Genomic DNA, 25,405 nt, shown 5'->3' on the forward strand with positions numbered 1-25,405 from the left:
CAGTAAAGAAGGAATAGTGCATCGGAAAGGAGATATTGGAATCCCAAAAGAAAATCTGTCGTTTCCATAGAAACGTTACTCGATTTAGAAGGAGATGGCATAGAACCCACAGTATTTCATAGCCACGCAATTTCTGTGCTTATTCGTCAATGTGAGGGAACGAGGGATGCAGTAAAGAAGGAATAGTGCATCGGAAAGGAGGTAGTCGTATCCCAAAAGAAAATCCTGTCGATTCCATAGAAACGTTACTCGATTAGAAGGAGAAGTCATAGAATCCATAGTAATTCATAGCGACGCAATATCATTGTTAATTCGTCAATGTGAGGGAGCGACGGATGCAGTAAAGGAGGAATAGCACATCGGAAAGGAGAAACTTGTATCCCAAAAGAAAATGCTGTCGTTTCCATGGAAACGTTACTCGATTTAGAAGGAGAAGTCATAGAACCCATAGTATTTCATAGCGACGCAATTTCTGTGCTTATTCGTCAATGTGAGGGAACGAGGGATGCAGTAAAGAAGGAATGTTGCATCGGAAAGGAGAAACTCGTATCTTAAAAGAAAATCTTTCGTTTCCATAGAAACGTTACTCGATTAGAAAGAGAAGTCATAGAACACATAGTATTTCATAGCCACGATATATCATTGTTAATTCGACAATGTGAGGGAGCGAGGGATGCAGTAAAATAGGAATAGCGCATCGGAAAGGAGAAACTCGTAGCCCAAAAGAAAATCCGGTCGTTTCCATAGAAACATTACTAGATTTAGAAGGAGAACTCATAGAACCGGTAGTATTTCATAGCGACGCAATGTCTGTGTTAATTCGTCAATGTGAGGGAGCGACGGAAGCAGTAAAGAAGGAATAGTGCATCGAAAAGGACATACTCGTGTACCAAAAGAAAATCCTGTCGTCTCCATAGTAATGTTACTCAATTTAGAAGGAGAAGTGATAGAACGCATAGTATTTAATAGCCATGCAATTTCTGTCTTAATTCGTCAATGTGAGGGAGCGAGGAATGCAGTAAAGAAGGAATAGTGCATCGGAAAGGAGATACTCGTATCCCAAAAGAAATCCTACCGTTTCTATTGAAACGATACTTTCTTTAGAAGGAGATGTCGTAGAACCAACAGTATTTGATAGCGACGCAATTTCTGTGCTTATTCGTCAATGTGAGAGAGCGAGGGAATCAGTACAGAAGGAATAGTGCATCGGAAAGGAGATAGTCGTATCCCAAAAGAAAATCCAGTCGTTTCCATAGAAACGTAACTCGATTTAGAAGGAGGAGTCATAGAACTCATAGTATTTCATAGCGACGCAATTTTTGATTTTATTCGTCAATGTGAGGGATCGAGCAATGCAGTAAAGAAGGAATAGAGCATCGGAAAGGACGTAGTCGTATCCCAAGAGAAAATCCTGTCGTTTCTATAGAAACGTTACTTCATTTAGAAGGAGAAGTCATAGAAACAATAGTATTTCATAGCGACGCCATTTCTGTGTTAAGTTGTCAATGTGATGGAGCGAGAGAAGCAGTAAAGAAGGAATAGTGCATCGGAACGGACATACTCGTATACCAAAGGAAAATCCTGTCGTTTCCATAGAAACGTTACTCGATTTAGAAGGAGAATTCATAAAACCCATTGTATTTCGTAGCCACGCAATTTCTGTCGTAATTCGTCAATGTTTGGGAGCGAGGAATGCAGTAAAGCAGGAATAGTGCATCGGAAAGGAGATAGTCGTATCCCAAAAGAAAATCCAGTCGTTTCCATAGAAACGTTACTCGATTTAAAAGGAGAAGACATCGAACACATAGTATATCATAGCGACGCCATTTCTGTGTTAATTCGTCAATGTGTGGGAGCGAGGGATGAAGTAATGAAGCATTAGTGCATCGGAAAGGGGATACTAGTATCCCAAAAGAAAATTCTTTCGTTTCCATAGAAATGTTACTTGATTTAGAAGGAGAAGTCATACAACCAATAGTATTTCATAGCGACGCAATTTCTGTGTTAATTCGCCAATGTGAGGGAGTGAGGGAATCAGTACAGAAGGAATAGTGCATCGGAAAGGAGATAGTCGTATCCCAAAAGAAAATCCAGTCGTTTCCATAGAAACGTAACTCGATTTAGAAGGAGGAGTCATAGAACCCATAGTATTTCATAGCGACGCAATTTTTGATTTTATTCGTCAATGTGAGGGATCGAGGTATGAAGTAAAGAAGGAAAACTGCATCGGAATGGAGATACTCGTTACCCAAAAGAAAATCCTGTCATTTCCATAGAAACGTTACTCGATTTAGAAGGAGAAGTCATACAACCCATAGTACTTCATAGCCACGCAATTTCTGTTTTAATTCGTCAATATGAGGGAGCGAGGAAGGCCGTAAAGAAGGAATAGTGCATCGGAAAGGACATAGTCGTATCCCAATAGAAAATCCTGTCGTATCCATAGAAACGTTACTCGATTTAGTAGGAGAACTCATAGAACGCGAGTATATCATAGCGACGTAATTTCTGTGGTTATTCGTCAATGTGAGGGAGCGAGGGAAGCAGTAAAGAAGGAATAGTGCATCAAAAAGGACATACTCGTATACCAAAAGAAAATCCTGTCGTTTCCATAGAAATGTTACTCGATTTAGAAGGAGAAGTCATAGAACCTATAGTATTTCATAGCCAAGCAATTTCTGTCTTAATTCGGCAATGTGAGGGAATGAGGAATGCAGTAAAGAAGGAATAGTGCATCGGAATGGAGATACTCGTATCCCAAAAGAAAATCGTACCGTTTCTATTGAAACGATACTTTATTTAGAAGGAGAAGTCGTAGAACCTCCAGTATTTGATAGCGACGCAATTTCTGTGCTTATTCGTCAATGTGGGGGAGAGAGTGATGCAGTAAAGAAGGAACAGTGCATCGGAAAGGAGATACTCGTATCCCAAAAGAAAATCCTGTCGTTTCAATGGAAACATTACTCGATTTAGAAGGAGAAGTCATAGAACCAATAGTATTTCATAGCGACGTCATTTCTGTATTAATTCGTCAATGTGATGGAGCGAGAGAAGCAGTAAAGAAGGAATAGCCCATCGGAATGGACATACTCGTATCCCAAAAGAAAATCCTGTCGTTTTCATGGAAACGTTACTCGATTTGGAAGTAGAAGTCATAGAACCCATAGTACTTCATAGCCACGCAATTTCTTTGTTATTTCGTCAATATTAAGGAGCGAGGGAAGCAGTAAAGATGGAATAGTGCATCGGAATAGGCATACTCGTATCCCAAAAGAAAATCCTGTCGATTTCATAGGAACGTTACTCGATTAGAAGGAGAAGTCATAGAACAGATAGTATTTCATTGCGACGTCATTTCTATGTTTATTCGTCAATGTGAGGGAGCGAGGGATGCAGCAAAGAAGGAATAGTGCATCGGAAAGGAGATAGTCGTATCCCAAAAGAAAATCCTGTCGTATCCATAGAAACGTTACTCGATTTAGAAGGAGAACTCATTGAACGCATAGTATATCATAGCTACCCAATTTCTGTGGTTATTCGTCAATGTGTGGGAGCGAGGGATGCAGTAAAAAACCAATAGTGCATTGGAAAGGAGGTCCTCGTATCCCAAAAGAAAATACTGTCGTTTCCATAGAAACGTTGCGCGATTTAGAGGGAGATGTCATTGAATACATAGTATTTCATAGCGACGCAGTTTCTCTGCTTATTCGTCAATGTGAGGGAACGAGGGACGCTGTAAAGAAGGAAGAGAGCATCGGAAAGGAGGTACTCGTATCCCAAAAGAAAATCCTGTCGTTTCCATAGACACGTTACTCGATTTAGAAGGAGAAGTCATAGATCACATAGTATTTCATAGCGACGCAATTTCTGTGCGTATTCGTCAGTGTTGTAACAACTATAACGGCTTCTGACATCAAATGTAACAGTTGTGTTACTAAATGTGACACTTCTGTCACTCAATGTAACTGGGTTTTCTCTTTGGATGCTGTCAATTGTCAGGATGAGCATTCTAAAGCATTCTGTCAGGGTGAAAACATTAATTAGATTAACTTTTCTCTCTTACAACATGTGGTCAGGGTGGGTTCTCCCTTGGCTCGGGTATGAGGTCGAATGAAACATCATTTTTACATAAGATAACTTTTATTGAAAGTTTCGTACAACTGTATCTTACTGGGACGTTCTGGTTCGGAGAGCGGCGGCCGTGTCGTTGCGTAGCCTTCTGCTGCGACAGCGGCGGCGGCGGCGGCGGCGGCGGCGGCGGCGGCGGCGTCTGATTACGCGTAGCGGTGTGTATCTCGTGTCGCCGTCTCGCCCAGCTGACCGGAGACGCGCAGCGCGAGGTGGCCCGTTTAATTATTGCGAGCGACGTCGTGCATCGGATGGTGATACCTTGAATGTGGCGTCCCAGTGTTTCTCTTCTCTAAGCGGCCGCGTGTGTTGTGCGTCGACCAGCGGAGCGGCGCGGCGGGGGAAGGCCAGTGTCCCGAACTCGAACCACGGACTCCCGCTTGCCAGTCTTCGGCTGTCAGGTCTTCATCCCAGCTCACAGGTAACTACTGATGTGAGGCCGTCTCCTTCCCGTCCTCACGAGTCACCCGGGTATGTAAAAACCAGACTTCAAATACCTTTTAACTTCTGTCTTCTGGCGCCGCGGCTGCTGCTTGCTATTCCATTACAGCGGCGGACTTGGTGCGTCTGTGCATGATGCAGTCTCTTCTTGCATGACGGTCTTCAGCACCGAAACTGACTGAAAACTACTGCTACTCTTCTTTTCTTCCTTCGTCTCTCGTCTTCGTCTCCGTTCCCGTCTCCGTCTTCGTCTTCGTCCCCGTCTTCATCTGTCTTCCTCTGTCTTCATCCGTCTTCAACTGTCTTCAACTGTCTTCATCTCTCGGGCCCACCGCGTCTCGCGTATTTATTCACTTCAGTTCACTGGAGGTGAACGACTTCACGGCCATTGCCTCTTCTGTCACGTTGAAAAGCTTCTCGAAGAATCTTCTTGACCTGGGTCATTGGCTCTTGGAATGTAGGCGGGGGCCTCAGATCGCATGTGACGACTGAGAAACACGTGAGCCGGTCATTGCCTCTTCCGTCACGTTGAAAAGCTTCTCGAAGAATCTTCTTAACGTCGGTCATTGGCTCCTGGAATGTAGGCGAGGGCCTTTGCTCACATGCGACAACTGAGAAACACGTGAGCCGGTCGGGCGATGCCCTGACGGCTGAATCGACAGCGCCCGCTTATGTGGAACTCGCTGACTCCACGGTCATTGTTTCTTCTGTTCTGCCCGCTGAATGCCAGTATGTAACTCTCTAAACTAAACCAAGTTTTCCATTTATATTCTAATTTCCAGTTCACTTTGATTTCACTAATTTATTTACTTAAGTACCACTCAACATTCCTCCACCCTTCGGAGAAATTCGCCATCGAATTTACCACTCAACATTCCTCCACTCTTCACACGGAAAAAGCACAAGCACTGAAAACTCTCGAGTTAGAAGATTACACACGCTTCACATTAAGTATGTGGAAAATACTTTATCACTTTACAAAAGCACTGTAAGGTCATGAATCACATAGTTCTTACATAAATGGTTGTAATAAGTGTAACAAATCTTGATGACAATGAATACACAAAAAATAGATTTTGCACTTAGAAAATTACAGGGCAACAGCTGTTTAATCTACCCTATACTAATGCAAGAATATCTATTCTACAGTATTGTTTATGTTAACAAGCGACTGTTTAATATAGAATGAATTACAATATACACTAATGCTCAAAAGTAACTGCTGAAGTACACCTGTTAAGAGTGTGGTATCCAGTTAACAGGGATTTGATGAAGTGGTATATTATTATTTGTCTGATTTTTTCGTCTTAAATAAAAGAAAACTGTACAAAGCAGAAACACCAACACAAAGGTTCCAGATATACCCGTTCCTAGCATTATAGTTTTAGTTGTGTGTTCACCTTTTAATTGTAAGACATGTTGCATCATAACATTGGCATCAATTTTGCCTTGCTGCGAGTTTATAAACATATCTAATGACTTCAGAAGGGAACTGTCAAGGGAGTAATTAAGGTAGGACAGGTTTTGCGTAGGAAATGCTTGCATGGTGTTTTCTGAAAAAAGCAACATGGTTATAGACCTACGAACTTAGTAAAAACAAAAGTAAAGAAAAGAAGGAATACATTGTTAACCACAAGATCTACATGTTTCTACGTTCAAGTTTTCTTTCTTAAAAAATAAACAATTATCATGTATTAATTATTCACATTTGTATATTATCCACAGTCTACTAAGATTCCACTAGGACATTCGCACTCTTGGTCGAAGATTATATGGTGTCATGTCTGTATGTTGTGCTGGCGTGGCCACTCTTTTTCCTTTACGGGAACTTCCTCCACCCTTCGGAAAAGCAGACACTATTGTTGAAGGAATTACATCTGGAGCACCCTTAAAAGGTTTTAAACGACTTGCATGGACAATGGTAGTTCGGGTGGGCAGTTGCAATTTAACGTTGACTGGTGACGTGATCTCAATAATTTGGTAAGGACCTCTGTAATTCGTTACAAATTTCTTCGTTTTTCCTTTCGCTATGTAAGGAGCTGAAAGCATAACCCACTGACCGATTTTGTAATTTGGATATTTAGCTTGGGTATTACCTAATCTTTCCTGTCGTTCCAAAGCCTTTGTATTAGATTTTTGAACCTTTTTCCATACATCCTTCATCATTCGACTGAAATCTCTTACTGTTTCTCCGACTTTTCCGTTGTTCTGCCTGATTACATCAAAAGGGGACGGCATTTTTCTCCCATAGACCACTTCATAAGGTGACATGCCAGTTGTTTCATGCGTTTTGGCGTTGTATACCGACACGATTATTGGTAAATACGTATCCCAATTAGAATGTTGTTCGTTAATATAATAACTAAGCATCTTGCCAATTGTCCGATGAACTCTTTCTGTGCGCCCGTTGCACTGAGGGTGTAACGGAGTTGTGCGTAATTTGCGTATTTTTAATAAGTGGCATAGCTGTTTCATTAATTCAGACATAAAATTAGATCCCTGATCTGTGATAATAGCTTCAGGTACGCCAAATTCAAGTATCCAGTTGTTAACTAAAGCTTGGGCAACTGTATTTGCTTGCTGATCTGGGAGACTCACCATAGCTAGATAGCGTGAAAAGTGATCGATAATTGTAAGAACATACTTATTACCAGCAGGTGTTTTATGAAATGGCCCGTAGAGATCGACTCCGCAGATTTGAAATGGACATGAAGCCTCGGGGAGCCTCTGTAAGGGTATTTTTGAACGAGAAAGTTCAGCTCGTTGTGCGCACGCAATGCAATTACGAACGTACTGCGCAACATCCTGCTTTCTGGTTTGCCACCAAAATCGTTCTGCTACTCGTCTTTCGGTTGTCCGCTGTCCACCGTGTCCTGCAAGGATATGATCGTGGGCCTCTGCCATTATTTCTTGTCTAAGGTGTACGGGGACAACAATTCGCGGTCCAAGTCTTGTTTTACGGCATAATACACCATCTTCAAAGCAAAATTGTTTTTGAGTTGCGTATTTTTTACATTCTGTATCCTCATCTTGTGCCTTTTTCCAGTCCTCAGTATCTCGGCCTGTTGCTTCCAAAAGTGCTATTTTCCGACTTAGACAATCTGCATTCGTGTGTTTTTTGCCTGGTTTATGGATAACTTCGAAATCCATTTCGGAAAGACATAGGGCCCAACGGGTAAGACGACTAGATGGATCCTTTAATCCAAGCAACCATTTTAAAGCTGCGTGGTCTGTAATGACCTTGAATTTTCTACCATACAAGTAGCATTTAAAGTATTTGATACCATAAATAACACTTAACAATTCTTTCTCCGTTGTGGAATAATTTCTTTCTGCCGTTGTTAGTTGTCTCGAAGCATAGGCTATGGGGTGTTCCGCGCCATTAATATTCTGACTCAAAACAACTCCTACTGAATGACCACTTGCGTCACAGGATAAAATAAATTGTTTGTTATAATCTGGGTAGGCTAATACTGGACTGTGTGTTAACTTATCTTTAAGGGTTTGAAATGCTGATTGACAATCTTCAGACCAATGAAATTTTGCACCCTTTTTCAATAATTGGGTTAAGGGTCGGGCAATTTCAGCAAAATTTTGAACATATTTTCGGTAATACGATGCGAGACCAATGAAACTTTGTACTTCCTTAACGCGTTGTGGTGTTGGGAAGTCCTTAACTGCCGAAATTAATCGAGGATCCGTTTTAATTCCTTTTTCACTAATGACATGCCCTAGGTATGTAACCTCTGTCAATGCAAAAGTACATTTTTCCATATTTAATGTTAATTTAGCTTTTCTAAGTCTCTGAAAAACATTACGCAGACGCACAGCATGTTCATTAATGTCTCTGGAGAATACAATAATATCGTCTAGATATACACAACATTGCTGAGTTTTGAGTCCTCGCAATACTCCATCGAGTAGTCTTTGAAAAGTTGCTGGTGCATTTTTCAAACCGAAAGGCATTCTTTTAAATTGCCAGTGGCCTCCAGGGGTAGAAAATGCTGTTTTATGCCTATCTTCAGGTGCAACTTCCAATTGATGATATCCGCTACGTAGATCGATTGTTGAAAAGTATTTGCTGTTACCCAAACTGTCAATGATATCTGTAATGTTGGGAAGAGGATAAACAACTGAGATAGTTTGTTTGTTAAGGTGTCTGTAGTCACAACAAAATCTATATCGTTTCGTACCGTCGGGAGACTTCTTTGGAATAATTACAATATTTGAATTATAAGGCGAATCAGAATATTCTATAATTCCATCTTTTAGATGCTGTTCTATAAATTCATCCAGTACTGGCTGTAAGTGATGCGGAACTCTATAAGGCTTCCTATAAACTGGGGGACTATTTCCTGTTGGGATCCTATGCTGTGTGATGTCTGTTGCTGGCAATGGACCTTCTGCATTAAATAAATCTTGGAACTCAACTAAAACTGCTTCTATCGTGTCTGTATCCTTTCCTTTCAAATGCTCAATCTTCTGGCGCAATGCGGTTTTATAGGCGTCTGGTTTCTGACCATCATTAATATCTGACCAAATGAAATCTTCTTCTTCAAAAGTACTGACTGTAGCCACTAATATTCCCTTATGCAACTCTTTGTCCTCCACTCCGAAATTGTCAATATGTACCGGTACTTTTCTTTCTCCCTCAACGTCTTGAACCCGTACAACACCCCTACGTACAAAACAATGTGATACATCTAATTCCTCATTTTCCTCTAAAGGCTCTATTAGACACACTGTATCTGTAGGTACTTCGTGGTCAACGGTCATCCAGAGAAGTTTTCCTGAGCCAGATGGTATCTGATCCCGCGAATCAACCTTCAAGGACGTTGCACGCAGTATAGTTGATTTCGCCTTCCGGTTAGGGAAATCTTGCGGCAGAGGGCCCTTTGCAGCGGTGTCACCTAGCTGAAACACTATTCCGCTAAGTTCTACAGTTTGCTGTCTGAGGTCGATTTTAGCGTGATGTTTATTCAGGAAATCCAACCCTAGGATCGCGTCGTATCCGTCAGTTACCTTTGTTACCACTTCTACATCTTCTTGAAATTGTACACCGTGAATATAGAAAATCAGTGATGTACATCCTAATGACTTCACTGTACCTCCTCCTACTCCACTCAATCTATACCTTGGAGGGTCATATTTCTTTTTTCCAATACATTCATTACTTACTATTGATACGTTTGCGCCTGTATCCACCAGTATCCTTGCCTCTTTATCCTGTATGGTAGCAGATAACCAGCATTCCGCCTTCACATTCGCCTTAATGGCATGAAATTTTATTGGGAACGCCTGGCGGCGGCTCCGACATTCCCATTTGAGTTTAACTGATTTCTATTTCCAAAAACTTTCTTAGACCTGCATTCCTTGAATGTGTGACCTATTCTTTGACAATTAGTGCATTGAGGTTGTCTGCAGTTTTTTGCTATATGTCCGTGTCGATCGCACCTAAAACATCGTACTCCTGCTGAAAATATATTTCGCTTCTCCTTGTATCTGGTGGCAATGTCAATTTCTTCAAAAGCTGTCGCCACAGATACAGCTTCTGCTAAATTTCTAGGAAACTCTGCCCTGACACGACGGGGCGTTTCAGGAGGTAACCCACGTAAAAATGTATCCAGAGCTCTATCTTCTGCCTCTTGTAAAATAACTTTATTTGCTTCATCAATAGTTGTCAACTGATAGGTGTTAATATTAACTTTTCTAATCCTATCTACAAAGCTTTCTAACGACTCGTTTTGCCTCTGAGTGATAGTGTGTAATTTTTCCCTATAAAATCTACAGCTGTTCTGTTTTTGAAAACGTTTGAGTAATCCTTTCTTCAATTCCTCAAATGTTGGAGCATTCCGTAATTCTTCATGGTATAAGACGTGTGCTTTAGCCTCTCCTGTCAATCTTAACTTTGTCATTTGTAAGAGCTGTTCATCTGACTATGATCCTAACTTTGCAGCTGCTACTAAATCATCAAAAAAGGCTGTTATGTCTTCGCCAGGTTTACCTGAAAAAGGAGTTACTAAGGCTGCTGCTGAGGAATCTAGGGTGGGAGGATTTGAATTGGTTTGCCTAACCTCACTCAACTGTTTAAATAATGTATTATTATCATTTTTAAGCTGTGCTATTTGATTAACTAAGCTCTGAATAGCTTCATCAGTAGAAACCGCTTGTGGTGCTGACTCTGACTTTGTACGATTTCGTGTCATCATTTTACAAACTGTTAGTTACACAATCTTACTATACTGAATTTAAAAGATGTTTAAATATTTCCGACAAACTCTTAAAATCATGAGAGAAAATACACTTCTAAATAAAGAAAATATGACTGCTATGCAAACCTCTATCCCTTCACACATTAAAAAATACTAACTGTGGACCTTTAGTGACTGTCATTCACACCTCATATTGAGCCAAGGGTTTTTTCTCTGACACCAAATGTAATAACTAAGACGGCTTCTGACATCAAATGTAACAGTTGTGTTACTAAATGTGACACTTCTGTCACTCAATGTAACTGGGTTTTCTCTTTGGATGCTGTCAATTGTCAGGATGAGCATTCTAAAGCATTCTGTCAGGGTGAAAACATTAAATAAATTAACTTTTCTCTCTTACAACATGTGGGCAGGGTGGGTTCTCCCTTGGCTCGGGTATGAGGTCGAATGAAACATCATTTTTACATAAGATAACTTTTATTGAAAGTTTCGTACAACTGTATCTTACTGGGACGTTCTGGTTCGGAGAGCGGCGGCCGTGTCGTTGCGTAGCCTTCTGCTGCGACAGCGGCGGCGGCGGCGGCGGCGGCGGCGGCGGCGGCGTCTGATTACGCGTAGCGGTGTGTATCTCGTGTCGCCGTCTCGCCCAGCTGACCGGAGACGCGCAGCGCGAGGTGGCCCGTTTAATTATTGCGAGCGACGTCGTGCATCGGATGGTGATACCTTGAATGTGGCGTCCCAGTGTTTCTCTTCTCTAAGCGGCCGCGTGTGTTGTGCGTCGACCAGCGGAGCGGCGCGGCGGGGGAAGGCCAGTGTCCCGAACTCGAACCACGGACTCCCGCTTGCCAGTCTTCGGCTGTCAGGTCTTCATCCCAGCTCACAGGTAACTACTGATGTGAGGCCGTCTCCTTCCCGTCCTCACGAGTCACCCGGGTATGTAAAAACCAGACTTCAAATTCCTTTTAACTTCTGTCTTCTGGCGCCGCGGCTGCTGCTTGCTATTCCATTACAGCGGCGGACTTGGTGCGTCTGTGCATGATGCAGTCTCTTCTTGCATGACGGTCTTCAGCACCGAAACTGACTGAAAACTACTGCTACTCTTCTTTTCTTCCTTCGTCTCTCGTCTACGTCTCCGTTCCCGTCTCCGTCTTCGTCTTCGTCCCCGTCTTCATCTGTCTTCCTCTGTCTTCATCCGTCTTCAACTGTCTTCAACTGTCTTCATCTCTCGGGCCCACCGCGTCTCGCGTATTTATTCACTTCAGTTCACTGGAGGTGAACGACTTCACGGCCATTGCCTCTTCTGTCACGTTGAAAAGCTTCTCGAAGAATCTTCTTGACCTGGGTCATTGGCTCTTGGAATGTAGGCGGGGGCCTCAGATCGCATGTGACGACTGAGAAACACGTGAGCCGGTCATTGCCTCTTCCGTCACGTTGAAAAGCTTCTCGAAGAATCTTCTTAACGTCGGTCATTGGCTCTTGGAATGTAGGCGAGGTCCTTTGCTCACATGCGACAACTGAGAAACACGTGAGCCGGTCGGGCGATACCCTGACGGCTGAAACGACAGCGCCCGCTTATGTGGAACTCGCTGACTCCACAGTCATTGTTTCTTCTGTTCTGCACGCTGAATGCCAGTATGTAACTCTCCAAACTAAACCAAGTTTTCCATTTATATTCTAATTTCCAGTTCACTTTGATTTCACTAATTTATTTACTTAAGTACCACTCAACAGTGTGATGGAACGAGAGATGCAGTAAAGAAGGAATATTGCATCGGAAAGGAGATACTCGTATCTTAAAAGAAAATCCTGTCGTTTCCATATAATCGTTACTGGATTGGAAAGAGAAGTCATAGAACCCATAGTATTTCTTAGGCACGATATATAATTGTTAATTCGTCAACGTGAGGAAGCGAGGGATGCAGTAAAATGGGAATAGCTCATCTTCAGGAGAAACTCGTAGCCCAAAAGAAAATCCGGTCGTTTCCATAGAAACATTACTAGATTTAGAAGGAGAACTCATAGAACCGGTAGTATTTCATAGCGACGCTATGTCTGTGTTAATTCGTCAATGTGAGGGAGCGAGGAATGCAGTAAAGAAGGAATAGTGCAACGGAAAGGAGATACTCGTATACCAAAAGAAGATCCTGTCGATTCCATAGAAACGTTACTCGATTAGAAGGAGAAGTCATAGAACCCATAGGATTTCATAGCGACGATATATCATTGTGAGGGATCGAGGGATGCAGTAAAGTAGGAATAGCGCATCGGAAAGGAGAAACTTGTATCCCAAAAGAATGTCAGGGAGCGAGGGATGCAGTAAAGTAGGAATAGCGCATCGGAAAGGAGAAACTTGTATCCCAAAAGAAAATCCTGTCGTTTCCATAGAAACATTACTCGATTTAGAAGGAGAATTCATAGAACCCATAGTATTTCATAGCAACGCTATATCATTGTTAATTCGTCAATGTGAGGGAGCGAGGGATGCAGTAAACAAGGAATAGCGCGTCGGAAAGGAGAACCTCGAATCCCAAAAGAAAATCCGGTCGTTTCCACAGAAACGTTACTAGATTTAGAAGGAGAAGTCATAGAACAAGTAGTATTTCATAGCGACGCAATTTCTGTGTTAATTCGTCAATGTGCGGGAGCGAGGGAAGCAGTAAAGAAGGAATAGTGCCACGGAAAGGAGATACCCGTATCCAAAAGAAAATCCTCTCGTTTCCCTAGAAACGTTACTCGATTTAGAAGGAGAAGTCATAGAACCAATAGTATTTCATAGCCACGCAATTTCTTTGTTATTTCGTCAATATTAAGGAGCGAGGGAAGCAGTAAAGATGGAATAGTGCATCGGAATAGACATACTCATATCCCAAAAGAAAATCCTGTCGATTTCATAGGAACGTTACTCGATTAGAAGGAGAAGTCATTGAACCCATAGTATTTCATAGCGACGCAATATCATTGTTAATACGTCAATGTGAGGGAGCGACGGATGCAGTAAGGAACCGATAGTGCGTCGGAAAGGAGATAGTCGTATCCCAAAAGAAAATCCTGTCGTTTCCATAGAAACGTTACCCGATTTAGAAGGAGAAGTCATAGAACAGATAGTATTTCATTGCGACGTCATTTCTATGTTTATTCGTCAATGTGAGGGAGCGAGGGATGCTGAAAAGAAGGAATAGCGCATCGGATAGGAGAAACTCGTATCCCAAACGAAAATCCAGACGTTTCCATAGAAACGTTACTCGATTTAGAAGCAGAAGTCATAGAACAGATAGTATTTCATTGCGACGTCATTTCTATGTTTATTCGTCAATGTGAGGGAGCGAGGGATGCAGCAAAGAAGGAATAGTGCATCGGAAAGGAGATAGTCGTATCCCAAAAGAAAATTCTGTCGTATCCATAGAAACGTTACTCGATTTAGAAGGAGAACTCATTGAACGCATAGTATATCATAGCGACCCAATTTCTGTGGTTATTCGTCAATGTGTGGGAGCGAGGGATGCAGTAAAAAACCAATAGTGCATTGGAAAGAGATCCTCGTATCCCAAAAGAAAATACTGTCGTTTCCATAGAAACGTTGCTCGATTTAGTAGGAGATGTCATTGAATCCATAGTATTTCATTGCGACGCAGTTTCTGTGCTTATTCGTCAATGTAAGGGAACGAGGGACGCTGTAAAGAAGGAATAGAGCATCGGAAAGGAGGTACTCGTATCCCAAAAGAAAATCCTGTCGTTTCCATAGAAACGTTACTCGATTTAGAAGGAGAAGTCATAGATCACATAGTATTTCATAGCGACGCAATTTCTGTGCGTATTCGTCAGTGTGATGGAACGAGGGATGCAGTAAAGAAGGAATATTGCATCGGAAAGGAGATACTCGTATCTTAAAAGAAAATCCTGTCGTTTCCATATAACCGTTACTCGATTAGAAAGAGAAGTCATAGAACCAATAGTATTTCATAGCCACGATATATCATTGTTAATTCGTCAATGTGAGGGAGCGAGGGATGCAGTAAAATGGGAATAGCGCATCTTCAGGAGAAACTCGTAGCCCAAAAGAAAATCCGGTCGTTTCCATAGAAACATTACTACATTTAGAAGGAGAACTCATAGAACCGGTAGTATTTCATAGCGACGCAATGTCTGTGTTAATTTGTCAATGTGAGGGAGCGAGGAATGCAGTAAAGAAGGAATAGTGCATCGGAAATTAGATACTCGTATCCCAAAAGAAAATCCTACCGTTTCTATTCAAACGATACTTTATTTAGAAGGAGAAGTCGTAGAACCTACAGTATTTGATAGCGACGCAATTTCTGTGCTTAATCGTCAATGTGAGGGAGCGAGGGATGCTGTAAAGAAGGAACAGTGCATCGGAAAGGAGATACTCGTATCCCAAACGATAATCCTGACGTTTCCATAGAAACATTACTCGATTTAGAAGGAGAAGTCATAGAACCCATAGTACTTCAGAGCGATGCAATTTCTGTGTTAATTCGTCAATGTGAGGGAGCGAGATAAGCAGTAAATAAGGAATAGTGCATCGGAACGGACATACTCGTATACCAAAGGAAAATCCTGTCGTTTCCATAGAAACGTTACTCGATTTAGAAGGAGAATTCATAAAACCCATTGTATTTCGTAGCCACGCAATTTCTGTCTTAATTCGTCAACGTGAGGGAGCGAGGAATTCAGTAAAGCAGGAATAGTGCATCGGAAAGGACATACTCGTATACCAAAGGTAAATCCTGTCGTTTACATAGAAACGTTACTCGATTTACAAGGAGAATTCATAAAACCCGTTGTATTTCGTAGCCACGCAATTTCTGTCGTAATTCGTCAATGTGAGTGAGCGAGGAATGCAGTAAAGCAGGAATAGTGCATCGGAATGGAGATAGTCGTATCCCAAAAGAAAATCCAGTCGTTTCCATAGAAACGTTACTCGATTTAAAAGGAGATGACATCGAACACATAGTATATCACAGCGACGCCATTTCTGTGTTAATTCGTCAATGTGAGGGAGCGAGGGATGAAGTAAAGAAGCATTAGTGCGTCGGAAAGGGGATACTAGTATCCCAAAAGAAAATACTTTCGTTTCCATAGAAATGTTACTTGATTTAGAAGGAGAAGTCATACAACCAATAGTATTTCATAGCGACGCAATTTCTGTGTTAATTCGCCAATGTGAGGGAGTGAGGGAATCAGTACAGAAGGAATAGTGCATCGGAAAGGAGATAGTCGTATCCCAAAAGAAAATCCAGTCGTTTCCATAGAAACGTAACTCGATTTAGAAGGAGGAGTCATAGAACCCATAGTATTTCATAGCGACGCAATTTTTGATTTTATTCGTCAATGTGAGGGAGCGAGGAAGGCCGTAAAGAAGGAATAGTGCATCGGAAAGGACATAGTCGTATCCCAATAGAAAATCCTGTCGTAGCCATAGAAACGTTACTCGATTTAGTAGGAGAACTCATAGAACGCGAGTATATCATAGCGACGTAATTTCTGTGGTTATTCGTCAATGTGAGGGAGCGAGGGATGAAGTAAAGAACCAAGAGTGCATTGGAAAGGAGATCCACGTATCCCAAAAGAAAATCCTGTCGTTTCCATATAAACGTTGCTCGATTTAGAAGGAGATGTCATAGAACACATAGTATTTCATAGCGACGCAGGTTCTGTGCTTATTCGTCAATGTGAAGGAAAGAGGGATGTAGTAAAGAAGGAATATTGCATCGGAAAGGAGATACTCGTATCTTAAAAGAAAATCCTGTTGTTTCCATAGAAACGTTACTCGATTAGAAGGAGAAGTCATAGAACCCATAGTATTTCATAGCGACGCTATATCATTGTTAATTCGTCATTGTGAGGGAGCGAGGGATGCAGTAAACAAGGAATAGCGCATCGGAAAGGAGAAACTCGTAGCCCAAAAGAATATCCGGTCGTTTCCATAGAAACATTACTAGATTTAGAAGGAGAACTCATAGAACTGCTAGTATTTCATAGCGACGCAATGTCTGTGTTAATTCGTCAATGTGAGGGAGCGAGGGAAGCAGTAAAGAATGAATAGTGCATCGAAAAGGACATACTCGTATACCAAAAGAAAATCCTGTCGTTTCCATAGAAATGTTACTCGATTTAGAAGGAGAAGTCATAGAACCTATAGTATTTCATAGCCAAGCAATTTCTGTCTGAATTCGGCAATGTGAGGGAGCGAGGAATGCAGTAAAGAAGGAATAGTGCATCGAAATGGAGATACTCGTATCCCAAAAGAAAATCCTACCGTTTCTATTTAAACGATACTTTATTTAGAAGGAGAAGTCGTAGAACCTACAGTATTTGATAGCGACGCAATTTCTGTGCTTATTCGTCAATGTGGGGGAGAGAGGGATGCAGTAAAGAAGGAACAGTGCATCTTAAAGGAGATACTCGTATCCCAAACGATAATCCTGACGTTTCCATAGAAACGATACTCGATTTAGAAGGAGAAGTCATAGAACACATAGTATTTCATAGCGACACAATTTCTGTGCTTATTCGTCAGTGTGAGGGAACGAGGGATGCAGTCAAGAAGGAATAGTGCATCGGAAAGGAGATACTCGTATCCCAAAAGAAGATCCTGTCGATTCCATAGAAACGTTGATCGATTAGAAGGAGAAGTCATAGAACCCATAGTATTTCATAGCGACGATATATCATTGTTAATTCGTCAATGTGAATGAGCGAGGGATGCAGTAAAGTAGGAATAGCGCATCGGAAAGGTGAAAGTCGTATCCCAAAAAAATCCTGTCGTTTCCATAGAAACGGTACGCGATTTAGAAGGAGAAGTCATAGAACACATAGTATTTCATAGCAACGCTATATCATTGTTAATTCGTCAATGTGAGGGAGCGGGGGATGCAGTAAACAAGGAATAGCGCGTCGGAAAGGAGAAACTCGAATCCCAAAAGAAAATCCGGTCGTTTCCAAAGAAACGTTACTAGATTTAGAAGGATAAGTCATAGAACAAGTAGTATTTCATAGCGACGCAATTTCTGTGTTAATTCGTCAATGTGCGGGAGCGAGGGAAGCAGTAAAGAAGGAATAGTGCAACGGAAAGGAGATACCCGTATCCAAAAGAAAATCCTCTCGTTTCCCTACAAACGTTACTCGATTTAGAAGGAGATGCTATAGAACCCATAGCATTTCATAGCAACGCAATTTCTGTGTTAATACGTCAATGTGAGGGAGCGAGGGATGCAGTAAAGAAGGAATAGTGCATCGGAAAGGAGGTACTCGTATCCCAAAAGAAAATCCTGCCGTTTCAATGGAAACGTTACTCGATTTAGAAGGAGAAGTCATAGAACCAATAGTATTTCATAGCGACGTCATTTCTGTATTAATTCGTTAATGTGATGGAGCGAGAGAAGCAGTAAAGAGGGAATAGCGCATCGGAATGGACAAACTCGTAACCCAAAAAAAAATCCTAACGTTTTCATGGAAACGTTACTCGATTTGGAAGTGGAAGTCAAAGAACCCATAGTACTTCATAGCCACGCAATTTCTTTGTTATTTCGTCAATATTAAGGAGCGAGGGAAGCAGTAAAGATGGAATAGTGCATCGGAATAGACATACTCGTATCCCAAAAGAAAATCCTGTCGATTTCATAGGAACGTTACTCGATTAGAAGGAGAAGTCATTGAACCCATAGTATTTCATAGCGACGCAATATCATTGTTAATACGTCAATGTGAGGGAGCGACGGATGCAGTAAAGAACCGATAGTGCATCGGAAAGGATATAGTCGTATCCCAAAATAAAAACCTGTCGTTTCGATAGAAACGTTACCCGATTTAGAAGGAGAAGTCATAGAACAGATAGTATTTCATTGCGACGTCATTTCTATGTTTATTCGTCAATGTGAGGGAGCGAGGGATGCAGTAAAGAAGGAATAGCGCATCGGATAGGAGAAACTCGTAACCCAAACGAAAATCCAGACGTTTCCATAGAAACGTTACTTGATTTAGAAGGAGAAGTCATAGAACACATAGTATTTCATTGCGACGTCATTTCAATGTTTATTCGTCAATGTGAGGGAGCGAGGGATGCAGCAAAGAAGGAATAGTGCATCGGAAAGGAGATAGTCGTATCCCAAAAGAAAATCCTGTCGTATCCATAGAAACGTTACTCGATTTAGAAGGAGAACTCATTGAACGCATAGTATATCATAGCGACCCAATTTCTGTGGTTATTCGTCAATGTGAGGGAGCGAGGGATGCAGTAAAGAAGGAATAGTGCATCGGAAAGGAGGTACTCGTATCCCAAAAGAAAATCCTGTCGTTTCAATGGAAACGTTACTCGATTTAGAAGGAGAAGTCATAGAACCAATAGTATTTCATAGCGACGTCATTTCTGTATTAATTCGTCAATGTGATGGAGCGAGAGAAGCAATAAAGAAGGAATAGCGCATCGGAATGGACAAACTCGTATCCCAAAAGAAAATCCTGTCGTTTTCATGGAAACGTTACTCGATTTGGAACTAGAAGTCATAGAACCCATAGTACTTCATAGCCACGCAATTTCTTTGTTATGTCGTCAATATTAAGGAGCGAGGGAAGCAGTAAAGCAGGAATAGTGCATCGGAAAAGAGATACTCGTATACCAAAAGAAAATCCTTTCGTGTCCTTAGAAACGTTACTCCATTTTGAAGGAGATGTCATAGAACAAATAGTATTTCAAAGCGACCCAATCTCTGTGTTAATTCGTCGATGTGAGGGAGCGAGGGATGCAGTAAAGAAGGATTAGTGCATCGTAAAAGAGATACTCGTATACCAAATGAAAACCTGTCGTTTCCATAGAAACGTTGCTCGATTTAGAAGGAGATGTCATAGAACACATAGTATTTCATAGCGACACAGATTCTGTGCTTATTCGTCAATGTGGGGGAACGTGGGATGCATTAAAGAAGGAATAGAGCATCAGAAAGGAGGTACTCGTATCCCAAAAGAAAATGCTGTCGTTTCCATAGAAACGTTACTCGATTTAGAAGGAGAAGTCATAGATCACATAGTATTTCATAGCGACGCAATTTCTGTGCTTATTCGTCAATGTGATGGAACGAGGGATGCAGTAAAGAAGGAATATTGCATCGGAAAGGAGATACTCGTATCTTAAAAGAAAATCTTGTCGTTTCCATAGAAACGTTACTCGATTAGAAGGAGAAGTCATGGAACCCATAGTACATCTACATCTACATCTATACTCCGCGAGCCACCTTACGGTGTGTGGCGGAGGGTACTTATTGTACCACTATCTGATCCCCCCTTCCCTGTTCCATTCACGAATTGTGCGTGGGAAGAACGACTGCTTGTAAGTCTCCGTAATTGCTCTAATTTCTCGGATCTTTTCGTTGTGATCATTACGCGAGATATATGTGGGCGGTAGTAATATGTTGCCCATCTCTTCCCGGAATGTGCTCTCTCGTAATTTCGATAATAAACCTCTCCGTATTGCGTAACGCCTTTCTTGAAGTGTCCGCCACTGGAGCTTGTTCAGCATCTCCGTAACGCTCTCGCGCTGACTAAATGTCCCCATGACGAATCGCGCTACTTTTCGCTGGATCATGTCTATCTCTTCTATTAATCCAACCTGGTAAGGGTCCAATACTGATGAGCAATACTCAAGATTCGGACGAACAAGCGTTTTGTAAGCTACTTCTTTCGTCGATGAGTCACATTTTCTTAGAATTCTTCCTATGAATCTCAACCTGGCGCCTGCTTTTCCCACTATTTGTTTTATGTGATCATTCCACTTCAGATCGCTCCGGATAGTAACTCCTAAGTATTTTACGGTCGTTACCGCTTCCAATGATTTACCACCTATGGCATAATCGTACTGGAATGGATTTCTGCCCCTATGTATGTGCATTATATTACATTTATCTACGTTTATGGAAAGCTGCCAGCTGTCGCACCATGCATTAATCCTCTGCAAGTCCTCCTGGAGTACGTACGAGTCTTCTGATGTTGCTACTTCCTTGTAGACAACCTTGCTACTTCCTTGTAGACAACCGTGTCATCTGCAAATAGCCTCACGGAGCTACCGATATTGTCAACTAAGTCATTTATGTATATTGTAAACAATAAAGGTCCTATCACGCTTCCCTGCGGTACTCCCGAAATTACCTCTACATCTGCAGATTTTGAACCGTTAAGAATGACATGTTGTGTTCTTTCTTCTAGGAAATCCTGAATCCAATCACAAACCTGGTCCGATATTCCGTAAGCTCGTATTTTTTTCACTAAACGTAAGTGGGGAACCGTATCAAATGCCTTCCTGAAGTCCAGGAATACGGCATCAATCTGCTCGCCAGTGTCTACGGCACTGTGAATTTCTTGGGCAAATAGGGCGAGCTGAGTTTCACATGATCTCTGTTTGCGGAATCCATGTTGGTTATGATGAAGGAGATTTGTATTATCTAAGAACGTCATAATACGAGAACACAAAACATGTTCCATTATTCTGCAACAGATTGACGTAAGCGAAATAGGCCTATAATTATTCGCATCTGATTTATGACCCTTCTTGAAAATGGGAACGACCTGCGCTTTCTTCCAGTCGCTAGGTACTTTATGTTCTTCCAGCGATCTACGATAAATTGCTGATAGAAAGGGGGCAAGTTCTTTAGCATAATCACTGTAGAATCTTAAGGGTATCTCGTCTGGTCCGGATGCTTTTCCGCTACTAAGTGATAGCAGTTGTTTTTCAATTCCGATATCGTTTATTTCAATATTTTCCATTTTGGCGTCCGTGCGACGGCTGAAGTCAGGGACCGTGTTACGATTTTCTGCAGTGAAACAGTTTCGGAACACTGAATTCAGTATTTCTGCCTTTCTTCGGTCGTCCTCTGTTTCGGTGCCATCGTGGTCAACGAGTGACTGAATAGGGGATTTAGATCCGCTTACCGATTTTACATATGACCAAAACATTTTAGGGTTCTTGTTTAGATTGTTTGCCAATGTTTTATGTTTGAATTCGTTGAATGCTTCTCTCATTGCTCTCTTTACGCTCTTTTTCGCTTCGTTCAGCTTTTCCTTATCAGCTATGATTCGACTACTCTTAAACCTATGATGAAGCTTTCTTTGTTTCCGTAGTACCTTTCGTACATGATTGTTATACCACGGTGGATCTTTCCCCTCGCTTTGGACCTTAGTCGGTACGAACTTATCTAAGGCGTACTGGACGATGTTTCTGAATTTTTTCCATTTTTGTTCCACATCCTCTTCCTCAGAAATGAACGTTTGATGGTGGTCACTCAGATATTCTGCGATTTGTGCCCTATCACTCTTGTTAAGCAAATATATTTTCCTTCCTTTCTTGGCATTTCTTATTACACTTGTAGTCATTGATGCAACCACTGACTTATGATCACTGATACCCTCTTCTACATTCACGGAGTCGCAAAGTTCCGGTCTATTTGTTGCTATGAGGTCTAAAACGTTAGCTTCACGAGTTGGTTCTCTAACTATCTGCTCGAAGTAATTCTCGGACAAGGCAGTCAGGATAATGTCACAAGAGTCTCTGTCCCTGGCTCCAGTTCTGATTGTGTGACTATCCCATTCTATACCTGGTAGATTGAAGTCTCCCCCTATTACAATAGTATGATCACGAAACTTCTTCACGACGTTCTGCAGGTTCTCTCTGAGGCGCTCAACTACTACGGTTGCTGATGCAGGTGGTCTATAGAAGCATCCGACTATCATATCTGACCCACCTTTGATACTTAACTTAACCCAGATTATTTCACATTCGCATTCGCTAATAACTTCACTGGATATTATTGAATTCTTTACTGCTATAAATACTCCTCCACCATTGGCGTTTATCCTATCCTTGCGGTATATATTCCATTCTGTGTCTAGGATTTCGTTACTGTTCACTTCCGGTTTTAACCAACTTTCCGTTCCTAATACTATATGCGCACTATTTCCTTCAATAAGAGATACTAATTCAGGAACCTTGCCCTGGATACTCCTGCAGTTTACCAATATTACTTTAACTTTTCCTGTTTTTGGTCTCTGAGGACGGACGTTCTTTATCAACGATGATAATGTTCTCTCTGGTAAGCCGTCAGGTATTTTATCGTTTCGCCCAAGGGGGGGTCCCTCTAACCTAAAAAACCCCCGTGTGCACGCCACACGTACTCTGCTACCCTAGTAGCTGCTTCCGGTGTGTAGTGCACGCCTGACCTGTCTAGGGGGGCCCTACAGTTCTCCACCCAATAACGGAGGTCGATGAATTTGCAACCATTATAGTCGCAGAGTCGTCTGAGCCTCTGGTTTAGACCCTCCACACGGCTCCAAATCAGAGGACCGCGATCGACTCTGGGCACTATGCTGCAGATATTAAGCTCAGCTTGCACTCCGCGTGCGATGCTGGTTGTCTTCACCAAATCAGCCAGCCGCCGGAAGGAACCAAGGATGGCCTCAGAACCCAAGCGGCAGGCGTCATTCGTTCCGACATGTGCTACTATCTGCAGCCGGTCACACCCAGTGCGTTCAATAGCTGCCGGAAGGGCCTCCTCCACATTACGGACGAGAACCCCCGGCAAGCACACCGAGTGCACACTGGCATTCTTCCCCGACCTACCCGCTATTTTCCTGAGGGGCTCCATAACCCGCCTAACGTTGGAGCTCCCTATAACTAATAGGCCCGCCCTCTGTGACTGTCGGGACCTTGCCGGAGAATCGACCACTGGCCCAACAGGCGAGGCATCCTGTGGTGGCTCGGAAACGATGTCATCACCACTAGGAAGCACCCCGTACCTGTTGGAAAGGGGTAAGGCAGCTGCCACGCGGCCAGATCCCACCTTCGCCTTTCGGCCAGGCACGCGCGAGCCCACCACTGTCCGCCATTCACCCTGGAGTGATAGCTGACCGGTAAGATGCTCACTGCCGGAAGACGCAGCGACATCAGGGGTTCCATGTGATTCCAAGGCCACCGAAGTAGGCATAGGTCTCACCACAGTTGCCCCAACGCCACTACGAGCCGACGCCTGCGCCTCGAGCTCGATGAGCCTAACAGACAAAGCCAACACCTGCCCCCGAAGAGTGGCCAATTCTCCTTGCGTCCGCTCACAACAACCACAGTCCCTACACATGACTATGTTTACCCTACTCTATACGGTGACAAATTCCCAAGATAATCTTCTGATGAGCTACTCTGATAATCAAGAAACACTCACTGAAATACGAGACGTGAAAACTACGCTAGGTTTTCCCAGAAAAACTATTTAAAAGCTAAGCGCAGCAAATAAGTACAAAAACGCTTTATACAAACAGTACTCGCTGCTGCTGGTGCTCTCGCTCTGGCTGTCACAAGACAACTGCTGATTCAAGTGACTAGTGGCTAACGGCCGCGAAACAAACAAAAGACGGTTTTCGGGCGCTTTCTGTTCTAAACGATCAAGAAAACACTAAGAAATCTAACACGAAAACTACATAAAGTTTTACCAAGAACTGTTAGTTACTATGCAGAGCAGATAAACACAAATAGAATCCCTTCCTTAGTGGAAGGTCGTAAACAAAATGCAAAATAAACGCTTTATACAAACAGTACTCGCTGCTGCTGGTGCTCTCGCTCTGGCTGTCACAAGACAGTATTTCATAGCGACGCTATATCATTGTTAATTCGTCAATGTGAGGGAGCGAGGGATGCAGTAAAGAAGGACCAGTGCATCGGATAGGAGATACTCGTATGCCAAACGAAAATCCAGACGTTTCCATAGAAACGATACTCGATTTAGAAGGAGAAGGCATAGAACACATAGTATTTCATAGCGACACAATTTCTGTGCTTATTCGTCAATGAGAGGGATCGAGGGATGCAGTAAAGAAATAATAGTGCATTGGAAAGGAGGTACTCGTATCCCAAAAGTAGATCCTGTCGTTTCCATAGAAACGTTACTCGATTTAGAAGGAGATGTCATAGAACCCACAGTATTTCATAGCGAGCAATTTCTGTGTTAATTCGTCAATGTGAGGGAGCTAGGGATGCAGTAAAGTAGGAATAGCGCATCGGAAAGGAGAAACTCGTATCCCAAAAGAAAATCCTGTCGTTTCCATAGAAACGTTACTCGATTTAGAAGGAGAAGTCATAGAACCCACAGTATTTCATAGCGAGCAATTTCTGTGTTAATTCGTCAATGTGAGGGAGCGAAGGAAGCAGTAACGAAGGAATAGTGCATCGGAAAGGACATACTCGTATACCAAAGGAAAATCCTGTCGTTTCCATAAAATCGTTACTCCATTTTGAAGAAGATGTCATAGAACAAATAGTATTTCATAGCGACGCAATTTCTGTGTTAATTCGTCCATGTGAGGTAGCGAGGGATGCAGTAAAGAAGGAATAATGCATCGGAAGGAGGTACTCGTATCCCTAAAGAAATTCGTGACGTTTCCATAGAAACGTTACTCGATTTAAAAGGAGAAGACATCGAACACATAGTATATCATAGCGACGCCATTTCTTTGTAATTCGTCAAAGTGAGGGAGCGAGGGATGCAGTAAAGAAGCATTAGTGCATGGGAAAGGGGATACTCGTATCCCAAAAGAAAATCCTTTCGTTTCCATAGAAACGTTACTCGATTTAG

Source organism: Schistocerca serialis, chromosome 1, assembly GCF_023864345.2.
Source record: "Schistocerca serialis cubense isolate TAMUIC-IGC-003099 chromosome 1, iqSchSeri2.2, whole genome shotgun sequence".
NCBI lineage: Eukaryota > Metazoa > Arthropoda > Insecta > Orthoptera > Acrididae > Schistocerca > Schistocerca serialis.